The following is a 17,820-nucleotide window of genomic DNA, read 5'->3' on the forward strand; positions in this document are numbered from 1 at the left end:
TTAAATTGTCCCAAGGGTTGCATGTGAGTGTTTGTGTGGACCTGTTCAGGGTGTACCTCGCCTTTGCCTAGCAATAGCTGGACTGGTTCCAGCATGACCTTGACAGGGATATAGCGAGCTCTGAAGATGGATGGATCATGGAGATGGCTGCTTACTGAAACAATAATAAAAGTTACAGTTCTATACAATAAGAATGCTTTTAAAATAAAGCTGTTACTCCATTCATTTTTATTTGTGTTGTTGTGTTTTTTGTCTTTATTTATTTAGCCAATACAAAAAATACATTTTTTAAGGTTACGGCCAAAACAGAAGGAAAACTCTTGATAATTTTAAATAAAAGATACGTGTAGACTCTGCACTGATTCAACAAACTATTTGTTTAAATTTACATGGTTTAGCATGAAATAAACGCATTTAATGAAGAAAAAATATGAGCTAATAGTTCAAATTTGTGCTGCTGGAATTGTTTTGGGTAAAAAGACACGTATTCACCAGAGGACAGTGCAATGTTCTTGTGTGCCCAGTCTCTCTTAGCTAGGGTCTAGTTACATTCGTGAGATGGCTGACATGTCCTGCTGCACATTTGTTTGGGTGTCACTGCATTCCTCTTTTATGCTGCAGGAGCATAAAAAGCAGCAACAGCAGCCACTACAGCTCTACTGACCACACGCAGAACTCAGATATGGGTGCTCTCCTTTTTTGAGTTTGATTTGTAAGGCTATTAGTTGTTTTTAAAGTGGTTTTCTCTGTTTGCTTGTATTTTTTTTCTTGAAAGATCAGAATATAAATATCAAAGCTCTTGTAACATCCTCATTTCAAACAGTTAGGGTGTGAAAATGTCTGTTTAAAATTACAATGAAAAGAAAATAGATTTTTCAATTAAATTGATCGAATTAAGTATCTTTATCTTAAATCTCTAGACAGTCTTCTGACAAAAACTGGAAAATAGATTCCTTCTTTTAAATCATTACATCTCAAATTCCTTCTGACATACAGTTTTAGAATTGAGATAACATATTTTTTGGCTTCCCATTTTCAACAAAACTTTTGCCGGCAGAGCTCAAAATTTTAGACTTTAGGTAGAATTGGTGTGAGATCCGACTTAACAGTAGTTTTCAAAAAAGCAAATAAACAGTTTCTTTATATTTATATTAAAAAAATGTGTTTATGAAAATACCCAATATGACATGATGCACATTTTCCTAAAAAATTGGTGTGGTGTGGTGTGCGTCTACTGTAAATGCCCAGTTCAACACAGGAAGAGGAAACACTGCAGATGGCATGGGTATGTAACGTGTTGCCAAGTTTAAATGCCAACGCTAAAAATACTCTGCTGGAATGCAGGATATGGCAGTGGCCGGTTGGTGGCTCGGCCTTTGTCGCCACTCTCAGGTCCCGTTTGAACTTAAAGGCCCGTCTGCTTGAAACCTGAAGCTGGCTCCTTGCTTGAGCTCTGCTTTAATCTTCTATTTTGTTGTAGGAGAGTTTTCAGGGTAGACTTGCAGAGACTCCACCAGCAGACCAGAGGGAGATTGGAGTTGCTATTCTTGGGGTCCTTGGGGGAGTCTTCTAAAAGCCTATTTATCTGCCAGGCAGCACTTCTCAGCCGTCTGGTGACTATAAATACCTAAACGATGTAGCCAAGCTTGACCCTGTGGCGGATCAACTTGTTCTAGGTGCAAATTAAACATCCTGTTCCTTCTACTCCTGTCAATGAGATATGTTTGAAAATATGTCCCCCTGATCATTATTTTGCCATACATGCTACGCACCAATCTGTACCCATTTTAATTTGTCCAAAATACTATGGCATTATATTTATGATAAAACCCTTTAACTTTGTTGTTTTTATAAAATTTTATTTTTGGTTTGAGAATTCTAAACTGTACTTGCAACTTAACTAAATTAAAGTTAAGCTTTTGAGAAATAACATTTACAAAAAGCACATCATTTTATGGTGCCTGTCAGTCTCCTCCCCCTCCCCTCCTGCTCTGATCCTGACTCCACCAGCTGTGACCAATAGACCTTTTTCGCGAAAACCGGAAACACGTCAGCAACGTGTAAACTTAGTTCCGGTTTGTGCTTCGCTGGCGGAGAATGGCAGAGGCTAGAGTGTTTTCGAAGAGCCTGAGTTGTGTTCCGAAGTTCATCAGCGCCGATGTGATGAAGAGTGTGAAGATGCATTCGTCCACTAAAGGAAACAAATTGGACAAGGGATATAAATTTGTCCACGAAGAGTTTATCCACCATTACCAAGGTAAGCTTCAGCTAGCTTAGCCATAGCCGCATCACCGGTAACTTTGTGTGTTTACGTCAACTGTAAATCCTGGTGTTATTTGTAATATAAGGTATAACATTGCAGTGAATATGTTGTGTGTATGTTTAAGTGAAAAGGCATGAGATTAACATAACACCCAAAAATTTGGCGAAGCTGTAAATAAGAAATATTAAGTTGCCCGTGTGCGTGTTCATTCTTCTTGCTGCAGTGCAGTTGCGGCACTTTCTTCACTTACTATTAGTAAGTCCTGTCCAACAGCTAGGCAGGCAGATGAGAGCTGAGGGCCTCTTGTGTTGGACATATTTTACTTTAACAAGAGGGGTTATTAATCTTGAGACAAACCAAAGGTATGTCTGGATAAACCCCTTTTGTAATTGAGGCCAAACTTTATTAGTTTCAACCATGTTTGTAAATCTTTGGTGTTGGACCGGACGGAAAATGAAAGAAGGGAAGAAGAGAGAGGGATGTTAGAGAGGGGGGGGTGATAGTGAGAGGGGGGGTAAGACTATGAAGCAGCATAGAGCAGACAGGTGTACTGGTTGTTTATCATTACGGTAAGGTTCAAATGTAGTACAAAAAGGGCGGGGCCTGTCCACACACACTCAAATGTTATCAACACACCTGCTAGCTGCAAAAATGTCCACATGTCAACATGTACACAAAACAGATAGTGTTCACACACGCATACTTATGCCTTTAAACCAACTAGTGTGAAACCTTTCATTCATTCAATCATGCAAACTATTAGTGCAAAGGTGAGCTAACACCTGTGCTCAGGTGAGTGTTTATGTTCTTCTAAAATGGATGGTGGAATGTGAAAAGAAGGAGGAGGAGCGCCCAGCCACCCCCACACCCAGACCCCCGCCGCAGCAGCAGCGGCAGCCGGAATCCCCCCAACGCCACATGGGAACAGGCAGGGAACAACCGCTCCCCGGGCGACCAAGACCGCCACCCAGGCCAGGGCCAGCAGGACCGCCGCAAGGCCCCCAGAGCCAGAGAGCAGGGAGGCGCGGAGGGAAAGAGAGCGCCACCCCAGCCCAACCAGGAAAGCAGCCCCCCCGCCGCGCCGGGAGAGCCCAACGCAGGGCCCCACCGGAGAAGGACGCCCACAGCCCCAGACGAGCACCCCACCACCACCCAGGAGTTCCGGGCATCCCCCCGTACCAACCCCAGGTACGAGCCAGGACCCCCCAAGGGAGACCCGCTCCGCACTCCAGGCAGCCACCCACCCGGCCCACGGTTGGTCCAGGGAGGAGCAAGGCAGGGGCCCGCCGCCCCCACCCAGGAGGGGGGAACCCCGGGGAAAAAAAGGGGCGGCCCACAATGGGTGTTGTAAATATGGCCCGACCAGGCTCGGCCACTGTTGGAAGTTTGGCGGGGCCCAGCGCTCAGGGGCAAGGACCAGGACCCACCCCCCAGGGACACGAACACCCCCGGCCCAGGTGTAATGTGAACCCCCCCCACCGTGCGGAGAGAGCACCGCCGGGTCCAGGAAGCCGGCACCCAGGGGACACGGCCGCCGTCGCCAAGGGGCCCGTACCCCCCACCAGGGAAGGGGTAGGGGACAGATGGACCCAGGTCCCACCTTCCTTGCAAAATGTGTGTGCGTGTATGTGTGTTTGACAGGGTGTGTGTGTGCATGTGTGTGTGTTTATGTTGGAATGTATATATTGAAGGGGGAGGGGTGTGTGTACTAAGGGGGGTGCAGTTAAAATTGGCGAGTAGGGTACTAAGGGGACATCTCCTGATTACTCACAGTGATGTCCCCTCACCCTCCCCATCAAGGGGCCCTAAATGTCTAAGGTGCGGTTAAAATTGGCGGGTAGGGTGCTAGGAGGAACACCAATTACTCTAAATGAAATATCTCACAAACTCACTTCACTCCTCTTTTTTACTAACTCAAATCTGGTCACCCTACTGAAAGTTATAGTTTCGTGTTACATTGATGTAGCAACATAAGTATGTCTTAATTGTAACCTATTTAATTTATTGTGGTTAGATATCACTGGATGAATGCAGAAAGTGCCAACCTGAAAGCTTTCTCCTGCAGTTGTGCGGCTGATAAAGGATTCTGCAATGACATCCTTTTGCCATCCTGTTCCAGACCGCACATTATTCACAGCTGGGTCAGCAGGCTGATCCACCCCCCCTGGCCTGCACGAGTGGCTTGCAAAGACGGCACAGACCAAGAACACAGGTGGGTTTGTGATCAAATTATCATTATGATTTAAGAACGGATGTGTATTCATAACTATCTTCTTCTTTTGTCTTTCGGCTTTTCCCATCAGGGGTCGCCACAGCGAATCATCCTTTTCCACCTCATTCTATCATGAACATCTTCTATCCTAACATTAGCCAACTTCATGTCCTCTGTCAAGACATCCATGTATCTCCTCTTTGGCCGTCCTCTTGCCCTCCTGCCAGGCAGCTCCATCTCCAACATCCTTCTACCAATATATCCACTATCCCTCCTCTGAACATGTCCAAACCATCTTAGTCTGGCTTCTCTGACTTTGTCGCTAACACAGGCAACATGAGCCGTCCCTCTGATGTACTCGTTCCTTATCCTGTCTAACCTGGTCACTCCTAAGGAGAACCTCAACATCTTCATCTCTGCTACCTCCATCTCAGCCTCTTGTCTCTGTCTCACTGCTACCGTCTCTAACCCATAGAGCAGAGCTGGTCTCACCACTGTCTTGTACACCTTTCTTTTGAGTCTTGCTGACACTCTTCTGTCACACAACACTCCTGACACTTTCCTCCACCCGCTCCAACCTGCCTGCACTCGCCTCTTCACCTCTTTTCCACACTCCCCATCACACTGAACTGTTGACCCCAAGTACTTAAACTCCTGCACCTTCTTCACCTCAGCCCCCTGTAACCTAACGCTTCTACCTTGATCCCTCTCGTTCAGACACATGTATTCTGTCTTACTATGACTGACCTTCATGCCTCTTCTTTCCAGAGCAAACCTCCACCTCTCTAGCTGTTCCTCCACCTGCTCTCTACTCTCACTGCAGATTACAATGTCATCCGCAAACATCATTGTCCAGGGAGATTCCTGTCTTACCTCGTCTGTCAGCCTGTCCATCAGCATAGCAAACAAAAAAGGACTCAAAGCTGATCCTTGGTGTAGTCCCACCTCCACCTTGAACTCCTCTGTCTGACCTACAGCACATCTCACCACCGTCATACTTCTCTCATACATGTCCTGAACTACTCTGACATACTTCTCTGCCACTCCAGACGACCTCATACAGTACCACAGCTCCTCCCTCGGCACCCTGTCATACGCCTTCTCTAAATCTACGAACACACAATGCAGCTCCTTCTGACCTTCTCTGTACTTTTCCATCAACATTCTCAAAGCAAAAATGGCATCAGTGGTGCTCTTACGGGGCATGAAACCATACTGCTGCTCACAGATCTCCACCTTCTTCCTAAGCCTGGCTTCCACTACTCTTTCCCACAGCTTCATTGTGTGGCTCATCAACTTTATTCCTCTATAGTTGCTGCAGTTCTGTGTGTCACCCCTGTTCTTAAAGATCGGGACCAGAACGCTTCTCCTCCATTCCTCAGGCATCTTCTCACTCTCTAGAATCCTATTGAACAACCTCGTTAGAAATTCCACTGCTGTCTCTCCTAAGCACTTCCATACCTCCACAGGTACGTCATCAGGACCAACGGCCTTTCCGCTCTTCATCCTTTTCAGAGCCTTCCTAACCTCATCCTTTCCAATCTCTGCTACTTCCTGCTCCACAACAACCACATCTTCCTCCCTTCTTTCCCTGTCATTTTCCACGTTCATCAGCTCCTCAAAATACTCCTTCCATCTTTTCTGTACACTCTCCTGGGTTGTTAGCACCTTTCCACCTCTGTCCTTAATCACCCTTATCTGTTGCACGTCCTTCCCATCTCTGTCTCTCTGTCTGGCTAGCCTGAACAAGTCCTTTTCTCCTTCCTTTGTGTCTAACCTGTCATATAGCTCATCATAAGCTTTCTGTTTGGCCTTTGCCACCTCTCTCTTCACTCTACGCTGCGCTTCCTTGTACTCCTGTCTACCTTCCTCAGTCCTTTCTACATCCCACTTCCTTTTAGCCAACCTCTTCCTCTGGACGCATTCCTGTACTTCCTCATTCCACCACCAAGTGTCTTTACCGTCTTTCCTCTTTCCAGATGACACACCTAGCACCTTCCTACCTGTTTCCCTGATAATCTCTGCTGTAGTTTCCCAGTCATCTGGAAGCTCATTCTGACCACCCAGGACCTGTCTCAACTTCTGCCTAAATTCCTCACAAGTTTCTTCATTCTGTAGCTTCCACCACTTGGTCTTCTTTTCTGTTTTCCCTCTCTTCTTCTTCCTGACCTCCAGAGTCATCTTACACACCACCATGCGGTGCTGTCTGGCTACACTCTCTCCTACCACCACTTTGCAGTCATTAACCTCTCTCAAATGACCTCGTCTACATAGGATGTAGTCCACCTGAGTACTCCTACCTCCACTTCTGTATGTCACTCTATGTTCCTCTCTTTTCTGGAAGTAAGTGTTGACTACAGCCATTTCCATCCTCTTCGCAAAGTCCACCACCATCTGTCCCTCCAGATTCCTTTCCTTCACACCAAACCTGCCCATCACCTCCTCATCACCTCTGTTGCCCTCACCAACATGGCCATTAAAGTCTGCTCCAATAACAACTCTCTCTCCTCTGGGGATACTCTCTATGACCTCATCCAACTCACTCCAGAATCTCTCCTTCACTTCTAACTCACAGCCAACCTGTGGCGCATACCCACTGACTACATTCACCATCACCCCTTCAATTTCTAACTTTAGGCTCATCATCCTGTCTGAGACTCTTTTCACCTCTACAACACTGTTTACAAACTCCCCCTTCAGAATCACTCCTACCCCGTTTCTCTTCCTATCAACACCATGATAGAACAGTTTGTATCCTCCTCCAATACTACGTGCCTTGCTGCCCTTCCACCTTGTCTCCTGCACACACAGTACATCTACCTTCCTTCTCTCCATCATGTCTGCCAGCTCTCTGCCTTTCCCTGTCATTGTGCCAACGTTAAGAGTCCCTATTCTCAAACCTATGTTCCTGCCTTTTCCCTTCTCTCTCTGGCCACGGACCCTTCTGCCTCCCCTCTTTCTTCGACCAACAGTAGTCAAATTTCCACCGACACCCTGTAGGTTAACAGCATCGGTGGCGGTCGTTGTTAACCCGGGCCTCGACCGATCCGGTATGTCAAAAGTGTTGTGGATGATTCGCATGGTTATTTTGGCAATTTTTACGCCGGATGCCCTTCCTGACGCAACCCTCTCTATTTATCCGGGCTTGGGACCGGCACAGAGGCAACTGGCTTACAACCCCTGTGGCTAGATTGTATTCATAACTATAAATTATTATAAAAACACCCCCAGTAGTGACTACAGACTGTAATTGCTTTTTGCCTTTCACTTATAAGGGAATCCATCCTGAACCGGTTAGTGAGCTGGTGGTGCAAAAGCCCAAAACAGTTGGCAGGGACGGTCTGAGGTCCACACTGTACAAGGCATTTACAGGTGATTAATTTTAACTTTTTGTTGCTTTGTGACAGCAATTTAAATTTTTTTTTTATGTTATGACTAACCAAATTATGGTTACAGCAGATTGAATGAATTACATTTAAATGTAGTTATGCACTTTTGTCTAACTTTTGTGTGTTGTGTTTGTCTTGTGTAGGACCACAGCCAGATCCATATATGATGGCATCTGGAAGCAGATTATGCCCGGTGCAGCCCCAACCTCTCATGGCTGTGTTGGATGGGGTTTCTGAGATGGAATGAAAGAGAACTTGGATATATATTATAGCAAATGCATGAATGCATACCTTAAATTACACTTATCTTGTCTTTAACAATCAGTTCAGCCTTCTGTCTAACTGTTGATGATCTGTAATGTTATTTTTTATTGTAAATGTTTGATGTTATTTGTGTTGTGATTAATCAGTTGTTGTTACGCATACCAAAAAATTAAATGAGGCGCAATTTTGACCAAAATTGTTTTTTGTTCATCTAATTTTTGTGTGAAGTCAAAGTCACATTTCAACAGAATATTTTACGAATATAACAATTATATTTAATTAGATTTTAAGAATATGTGGAAACACTAAATTTTTCCATACTATTTGCACATTATACATTATTTAGATACCAAACATTAATTCACTCTCCAACACAAAAAAGTCCTTGACAATTTGCCAAAACACGGCATTTAGGCCAGATCTGATTCACACTGCCCATCAGTGTGAGCGGCATGAGAGAGTCCCTGATGTGAAAGGACTTTATCCTACCGATCACTCTTTCCACCAAAATTCTGAGGCGGGTAATGGCTTGGCTTAGAAGGTGGAATCATGATTTTTGATCCATTGTCAGTAAGGAGGTCTTCAATGAGGAACTCTTTGTCCGCCATGACATCGTCTCCTGGCTCCAGCAAAGGAACTTGGCTTCCAAGTCATGGATGTAATCCAAAGCCTCATCCAGAGCACCTGTAAAGATAAAGAAATTAAAAATCAGTCTAAACATGTAATTAAAATAGGTGAGAGCGTGAACAGCTTTTATTATAAACATTCATTTGTTCAGGTAGAAATGCATTTATCCAATGACGGTACACATAGTTGACTAACGTTAACCAAACACATCATGAACAACCTAACCTGCAGGTGGGTGTGTCACGTAGTCGTGATCCATCTTTACTGCCTTAGCTTAGCCACCATGTTGCTAGCTTCACAGCATAGCTGCATAGACTGACGTTTGAGGTTCTGTCATATACTGACTCCCTTCTCAAAGGAGCAGTAAAGTTTTTCCAAGGGAAAATACTCGGGACGACACCACTCTTCAGGCGACGAACGACGCAGCCGCACCACATCCGGAGCGAAGTGCCGGCAGCAGAGGGTGCTACCTGTGTTTACATTAAAACTATGCCCTTCTCTTCGGATTGCCTGTATCCATTTGGGTTTCAGGTTTGGATCCATAGGAAAATAATGAAATGAAAGGCCGGGCTGTTTTTGGTTGGAAGACGAACAGCCTGGAACACAACAGAAACTGCAACTCTTCGACTCTGCCATTCTTCATATGTGCCGCTATGTTAACAGGAAGTTGTTTTACACGTCATTGACGTATTTCCGGTCGAACAATGCGGAAGTGTGAAAAAGGTCTATTCACATCATCACCTGCTGCAGCTCAAAAGGAGACCCAGCTCCAGTATTCAACGCCAGTTCGTTGCCCCTTATGGATTCCAGCCTCCAAGTGTCACCTGTGTGGAAGTCAGATCGAGCCCTCCTGCATTCCTGTGGAAACTACACGCTCTGCAAAGCCGCGCTACTACCTCCAGCTACGCCTCAAGCCGCAGTCCTCATCAGACTCATGCCAAGCCACAACCAACTCTCCTGGAAGGAAAATAAATACTCTTACTTACCTCTTACCTACCTGTGTCCTCATCCTGGGTTTCAGCATCTGAGTCTGTCCATCCTACAAGTCATGACACATCAGTTACATTCATATTAGTATATAAATTAAATCACGGACCGATTAAACTATTTCATCTGGAATGCCAAACTGGAATAAATTAAATTGATAATCCTTGTAAATGTTTTATTTTCCCTGGTGTCTAACCATAGATGGTGCATAACAAATACATTGATATTTGTTTAGGTGCAGAAAGAAATTCTGCATTCATGTGATACTGGAAGACTGTTTTTTCTGTCGTTCATGTGTGTTTTCTGGGTGAGACAGACATTCTTTTAAACATTCCAGCACCACATGAATGCAGCATTGACTAAGTTTGAAGGTTTTTTTCTGTGGGACATCATCCCATTGGTGAATTCGGCACTAAAATTAGAAAAAAGGTAGGAACATTAGAACAAAGGTAGAAAATAAATATCCAGAAATGTTCTGTTATTGTTGTTCTGAGCAATTAACATCACCCAGTGAGGGTCCTTGGGCAAGACCCTTAACGCTACTGCCTAACTCACAACATTAGAGACAATGAACCACATGTCATCATATGTCGCCCTGCCAAACAAGGTTTGCGTCAGGTGCTGGGGGACCAGAGCACCCTGATGGAAAGTTGGCTACTGTAACAAGACGAAAATGGACTAGATGTGCGAACAAGGTTCTGTTATAATGCTACTACTCAAGTAATCCCACCCAGAGGGGTTACATGTAGAGAATGCGGAATTAATGGATGCTTCAAAACCCACATTCAAGGCTAACTGCCAAACAACTGGTAACCCAATGCTTAAACATCCACAAACGGCAACTCCTATCACAACTTGAGATTGAAGCGATACAATACAATTGCAATACCACGGGAGAGCCAGAACAGCAGGTCAGACAGGGGGCTATACCACAGTCCCACCCTGAGCTTGGGTACACAGCCCCAACAACCACAGATACGCTGAGCGAGGCAGCAACTGACCTGAAAGACAAGATCATGTCTAGAATGAACACTAGGCAACCCCAACACCAGCTACAACGGTTAAGTGATGTACCGCCTGAAAGTCTAATGGAAACTCTGAATGAAGCATTGAGGGCAATTCCTACCACAACAATCACAGAAACCAATGAACTAGTTTACACTTTAGCAGCAGTGATCCTTGAGATGCTTGGCTATAAGAGAAACCATGGGAGAAAACAATACCCATCATGAAAGCAACGGTTAAAGGCCAAAATTAAGGCAACTACGAAGGATGTGAGTAAGCTGACAGAGGCTCAAAGAGGTACAATGAGAAAGCAAGTACCTAAGAGATACAGCCAGATGTCCATACCTGAGGCACTGGAAACTGCCAAACAAAGGCTCCTAGCCTTGAGCAGCCGCCTTAAGAGGTACACAAGAGACAATGAAGCCAGATGGATAAACGGGCTGTTCACAACTCAACCTGCAAAAGTGTACGCTCAGTGGCAGGGTCAAAACAGCCGAGCAGACCCACCAAGGCTAGAAACTGAACAGTACTGGAAAAGTATATGGGAGAAAGAGATAGCACATAACACTAATGCCCAGTGGTTGGTCTCTCTGAGAAAAGAACATACTGTAGCAACCTCCCTGAACAGAATCCAGTAACCATCACAGTAGCAGACATCCAAGAAGGAGTCTCAGGTATGAAGAACTGGACAGCACCGGGCCCTGACATGATACATGCCTACTGGCTAAAGAAACTCACCGCACTCCTCTGTCAGGAAGCATCTTGAGGACCAACCAAAAACGACAGACCCAGGAATGCAACTTAATATTGGCCGAGGAGACTGGGGAGCTCGAACTTGCAGTACTCCGAGTAGACACCGGAGGGCGTTGCAAGTGATGGGAGCCACCAGCAGACTGAGAGGAAGGAGACGAAAAACTGTCACTTAGAGAGAAGCGGGGGGGAAGTGTGAAAATCTTGAATGAGGAGGTCTTCTAGAGGCCAGTGCCAGGGATGACAGATTCTTGGGGAGGATTTGATTTGGAGTATCAATCTTGTGGAGAAAAACACGGAGTCAGAACGTCGGCTGTATGTTTGGTTTCCTGAAGCGTGACAGGTAAGTAGACGTTTGGCTTGAGGACCTGGAGCGTTAACATAGACAGGACATGAGGGAGGGTGAGGGAGGGGCGGCGGCTGTCATGACAACCATGAGCGCCTGGCAGCACAAATGAAAGAGCTGCTAAGAGATGGGACTCACCCCGGCTAACAGAAGGGCGAACACACCAACCTGTGCACAGCCTGGATTGATTACAAGAAAGCCTATGACTCAATGCCACACACGTGGATCACTGAATGCTTGGAGCTGTACAGCATCAACAGGACTCTAAGAGCCTTCATGGGAAACTCATGAAGCTGTGGAAAACCACCCTTGAAGCCAATGGCAAGCCACTTGCACAAGTGTCCATCAAATGTAGGATTTACCAAAGTGATGCTCTGTCCCCACTGCTGTTCTGCATAGGTCTGAACCCCCTCAGCCAAATAATCAACAAGACTGGCTATGGAGACCGACTCAGAAATGGGGCCAACATCAGTCACCTCCTCTACATGGATGACATCAAGCTATATGCTAAGAGCGAGCGTAACATTGACTCCCTGATCCACACCACCAGGATCTACCGTACTGACATTGGGATGTCATTCGGGCTCGAGAAATGTAGCCGGATGGTGACAAAGAGAGGCAAGGTAGTCCACGCAGGAGGGGTCTCACTCCCAGAAGGAACAATAGCAGACATTGAGGACAGTTACAAGTACCTTGGAATTCGGCAGGCAAATGGCAACCTGGAGCAGACAACAAGGAAAGCTGCAACAGCTAAATACCTCCAACGAGTAAGGCAAGTCCTGAGAAAACAGCTTAATGGCAAAAATAAAAATAAACAGCTACGCACTGCCAGTTATCAGATACCCTGCAGGAATAATAAGATTGCCAAAGGAAGAGATACAGATAACGAATGTTAAAACATGAAAGCTCCTCACCATTCATGCACCATGCAAATCCAGTACATTGAGACTGTATGCTAGCCGCAAGGAAGGAGGCTGAGGACTAGTGAGCGTGGAAGCCACTATCCAAGATGAAACATCCAAGATGCATGAGTACATCAAGCTCAAGGCCCCAACTGACAGTGTACTCAGTGAATGTCTCAAGCAATGGAGAACAAAGGATACAGTGCTGGAGGACAGATCCTCATGGGAGGACAAACCCCTGCATGGGATGTACCACCAGACCATAACTGAAGTGGCTGATATCAAGAAGTCCTACCAATTGCTAGAAAGGGCTGGCCTGCAGGACAGCACTGAAGCACTCATCCTGGCAGCTCAGGAACAAGCCCTGAGCCCCAGAGCAATAGAGGCTCAGATCTACCACACCAGACAAGACCCAAGGTGTAGACTGTGCAAAGAGGCGCCTGAAAGAATCCAGCACATAACAGCAGGGTGTAAGATGCATACTTGGAGCACCACAATCAAGTGGTAATATACAGTATGTATGCAGAATATGGACTGGAAACCCCAAGGTCAAAATGGGAAACACCTCCGAAGGTGGTAGAGAATGAGAGGGCAAAGATCCTGTGGGACTTCCTGATCCAGACTGATAGAATGGCAATGGCGAACCAACCAGACATTCTAATGGTGCATAAATAACAGAGGAAAGCCGTTGTGGTGGATGTGGCAGTGCCAAGCGATTGGAACATCAGGAAGAAGGAACTTGAGAAACTGAAGAAATACCAGGGACTCAGAGAAGAACTGGAGAAAGCCTGGAAAGTGAAGGTGACAGTGGTGTCTGTGGTAATTGGAGCACTCGGGGCAGTAATCCCCAAGCTGGAGGAGTGGCTCCATTAGATACCTGGAAAGACCTCAGACCTCTCAGTCCAGAAAAGCGCTGTGCTAAGAACAGCTAAGATACTGCGCAGGACCCTCAAGCTCCAGGGAACTGCAAAACATACCTGAACTTCTCTTAAGATCCTGTGCTCCTTTCTACGACCCTCTAAGGGCTCCGGGAAACCCATAAACCCACAGAATACTTACAGATGCATGTGACCAAGGCTTTAATGAAGACAGATAATCTTAGAAATTATCAGCATGTAAAACAGGGAAAGCAAAAGATCAAGTAAGGAATCAGATCTGTAAGACCAGAATTCTGTAGCCCTTCTTTAAATTTCTTTGCATCAGTTTGGTCCTGTACCTCATCTACAATGCATGAATCATTGGAAGTCTTTTAAAAGGATGTGAACAAACAATGCAACCTTAATTTTAAAGTATACAGATGGACATATGAATATGTACAATCAGACCTTTCAATACTTTTTAAGCAGAGTTCAAACAACGGCCTGTTATGATGGGACTGACTGGTTGTTAAACACACAGTTAAAACAGAGATTGGGCAGTCATGTGTTGATGGTAGAAGTTTAGTATAACCTCTCTGACCCATCTTTCAAGGTGGTCTTGGTTCGTTTCCAATCAGACTGAGCTCTTGTTCACTCTGAGTTTCCTTAGTCTAAATAGGGTTTGTGCTCGGAGTGGAACAATTGAACCAAAACGGGCAACGTAGCCGGGCATTAAGGGATGTAGCTAGAGTAGGAAGGAGACCACCATGGAGATAAGACACAGCAAACACTTGAAATGTGGTTGGAGGAATGCATGCTCATGAAAACAACTTTTAACATGGTACTCATTGCTTCTCACTTTTTTCCTGACAATCTCTATGTTAAAAACACTGATCAGCGTACCTTCATATCTGTCGCCTTAAAGACTTTCTCCACCAGACCAATTTAAAAAGTGTTGTACCTGGTGTTGCTACAGACCTTCAGAATTGGTCAGCGAAATATTAAGTTTATCCCAACAAGGATTGCAAGGTGCAGGACTTTAGTTATTTTTCTCTCGCTTTGCCCCATTCTCATAAGTCCTGGCCAATGACTGAAGAGATCTTTGATTACGTGGTTTTGTGTAACAAGCTTTGGTTCAAAACAGTAAAGTCAGCTTGAAGGCAGTCTGAATACAGACCAAACCCAAGGTTCAAGACTCGATCTGGACCAAATTAAGCAGACTCGGTCCGGAAAGACAGACTATTCCAGCCAGACTACACCGTTTATCACTGTGTAGAAATTTGAGAGGAATTGAATCTGACTCTTGCATTTGGAAAGGCTTGATCAAACAATGAATGTTATTTCATTTTCAAGACATATAGGAAAGTTCAATTGTCATCTGCCTAAGAAAAAAGAAAACATACTGATTAATTATATCAAGTTTCTTTACAAAAATGTTGTCTCTCTTTTCTTTGGATTTACTTACTTTCTTTTATCAGTTTTTTTGACGGCTTGTTGTTAGAAGAATATATTTAATGTTAGACATGTAGCAGCCCACTGCTGCACAGTAGTGATACATCTGTTTTAAATCTGCTGCTGCAGGAATTATTCATCTTCTGCCTGCCAAATAAATGTTGTAGCGGCTTTGGACATTGATTGACTTCACTTCTGTTCCTATGGACGGACCTGAAACATAATGAAACCAAAATATTGGGGAGAAAAAACACTGTTATAGAAACTGATTGATGACACATGTAGCTCTGTAGACAACCTCTCTGGGTGTACACATGCATGAGCCAAGTCATGACTTAAAGATAATAAATAGCTTTACTGCAGTGTCACGAATGCAGTCTGGCATTCATTATAAAGCTCTTTTAATTTTCCAACCACTTATCATTTACATCTAAATCAGAAAAAATTATCGCTGCTCCAGAAGGAGATTCAGATATTGTTAAAATATCAGTGACAGTTGCTAATCATCTTCATTCCACAGCATCCTTACCAGTTTCAGCCATATGGAACAGATCTAAAGTTTCAACTATGAAGACATACCAAGAGATAAAAAATACACATAATAGACCTATATATTGAAAAAAGTTGTTTCAGTCTGTATTTTAGAGCAAAGAGGGGAGTTTTGAAACCACAAAGTCGAGCCTATATCTACAACAGTTTTTAGCTTACACAAATAAGTGTTTTTTTATATTTAATAAATATTCCCATATTGTTGCAAAGCTTCCATTAGCTACAACAGAGATCAGCTGACATGTGGTCTTTGTTGTTACTTTCCAGGCATTCAAAAGTAGATGACTTGCTTGCAGAATGTTTTAGAGCAGAATTTAGAACTGTTTTTGTTTTTATTGTTTTTAACTTTAAACAGTAGCTGTGTTTCCATTGACTATTGACTAAAAACAAAAAAAGGTTTTTGTGCCTGCAGTAGGAGTTTTTTGAGGCAAATTAAAACTAACATTTTGCAAAACTGCAATGGAAAAACTTTTTTCCAATTAAATGAGTAACTGACCAAAAACCAATGGTAATGTGCTTCTTGGATGGGACTGGCTGCTTTGGGCGCTGTAAAGCGGGCGCCACAAGCTGTCCCACTGCATCACAAAGTTGAGCGTGTCATGTGGAATTGTTGGATCCACAGCTCCTCTGTAAAATCCCCAACCACTTGTTCCCAAAATGGCTTCACCCGTAGCCGCTCCCACGTGTAAGGAACTCGCCGCTCAAGGACCTGAATGCGACACCAGCGTCTCCTTTGATAAACGATGACGAGCGCTAGCGCCGTGGCAAACATTTAGATGCCTTTGCTGTAAATCCATGTTCCCATCCATTGCCATTTTTTAATAAATTATCGCGTGAGTTGGTTTGTGTTTGTTTGCATAATTAAAGGAAACAGCAATTGCGAAATGGTGTTTTTTTCTATATTTCTAGAATTTTGATAAAGTTTGGCGCATTTGTGTAAAGGAAACACAGCTATTGTGGAACTGTCATGCATCTTTGTACTCCCTTTGCCTTATGATCCTAAATATCTCAGGTCTTCTAACCAGTTAGTTTAGTAATGCAATATCAAAACGGATTAAGATTTTTCAAATTTAGCATTTCCTAAACTCTATTAATGTGGGTTTCATTTTCCTTTGAGATTAAGAAAATTTTACTCTCATTAGGCTACATCTAGTGATTGATTGAGTAAATTGCTGAATCCCAAAAGCCTCCATCTATGGTAGAAGACGCAAAGAATAAGCTGCTTTTGTTAATTACTTTTTGGATTGGAAACGATTATTTCAATCAGTTAAAGCAGAAATTACACAAAAATTAGACAAACAGCAGAAGTTTGAATTTACGCAAAGACACATCACACATAGGATAATTAGTCATAAAAACTGATTGCAAACTACAATTTTTTTCAATTACACTATTTTAATTATTACTCTTAAACATAAATAAACATGTTTGCTTATATAGTTCATGAAACAATGAAACTATTAACAATTAAAAAACTCTTACTTCCAGGTCTATTTAAATCACAGGATTGATTAACATAGATTTTCTTGCTTTAACCCTGTAGACTGTCATGTTTATAGGTTATGTCGTGCCCCTGTTTAGTTCATTTTGGCTTTTGAAACATTTCTAAAGTTTATAATTTAAATTTACATGAGCTATGGAAACAGTCCCCACTTCGATAAAAATGGTGTATTTGGTGTATTTATCATGATCCTGTGGCATTTTTCTCATGATGGAGGACATATATAAAGAAAGTAAAGCTTGAGTATATCTTTACTTTAAATACATTTTCCTTAAACAGGAGAAGACAACAACAACAAAAAACTGTGGTTCCGCCCACAACTCAGAGGTGAATTTCTGATGAACTCCTGCTGCTCTGCAGAAACTACGTCCTAGAAAAAACAACACAGGTTCTTTGATTATTTTTAAAACAGTATGATCATAATTAAAAGACCACTGGGAACACTATGAATATAGAACAAAAGATGATGGGAGTGTGAATTTAAAGTCCCATAAGCTTTCACACACCTAGAGGCTTAAAATGTGTTCTCCACATTTGACCCATCTCCTGGGGGAGCAGTGAGCTGCAGACACAGACGCACTTGGGAACCATTTAACCCCCCAATCGTAGCCGTTAATGCTAAATCTCAAGCAGGGAGGTTTGGGGTCCATATTTAGTCTTTGGTATGACTCTTGGATTCGTATCCTTTCAGTCACTCTACCACAAGGCCACTGAGA

At 43.7% G+C, this 17,820-nt stretch overlaps 1 long non-coding RNA gene across 1 annotated transcript; it reads left to right on the plus strand.

The window, feature by feature from the left end:
* Nucleotides 1–4,328: 4,328 nt before the first annotated feature.
* On the plus strand, nt 4,329–8,147 carry LOC144984190 (uncharacterized). Its single transcript, XR_013647892.1, has 3 exons — nt 4,329–4,475; nt 7,751–7,847; nt 8,008–8,147. It is a non-coding gene; the product is annotated as an uncharacterized LOC144984190 (long non-coding RNA).
* The last annotated feature ends 9,673 nt before the right edge of the window (nt 8,148–17,820 follow it).

Source organism: Oryzias latipes, chromosome 15 (genome assembly GCF_053564925.1).
Source record: "Oryzias latipes strain Hd-rR chromosome 15, Olatipes_Hd-rR_3.1".
Taxonomy (NCBI): Eukaryota; Metazoa; Chordata; class Actinopteri; order Beloniformes; family Adrianichthyidae; genus Oryzias; species Oryzias latipes.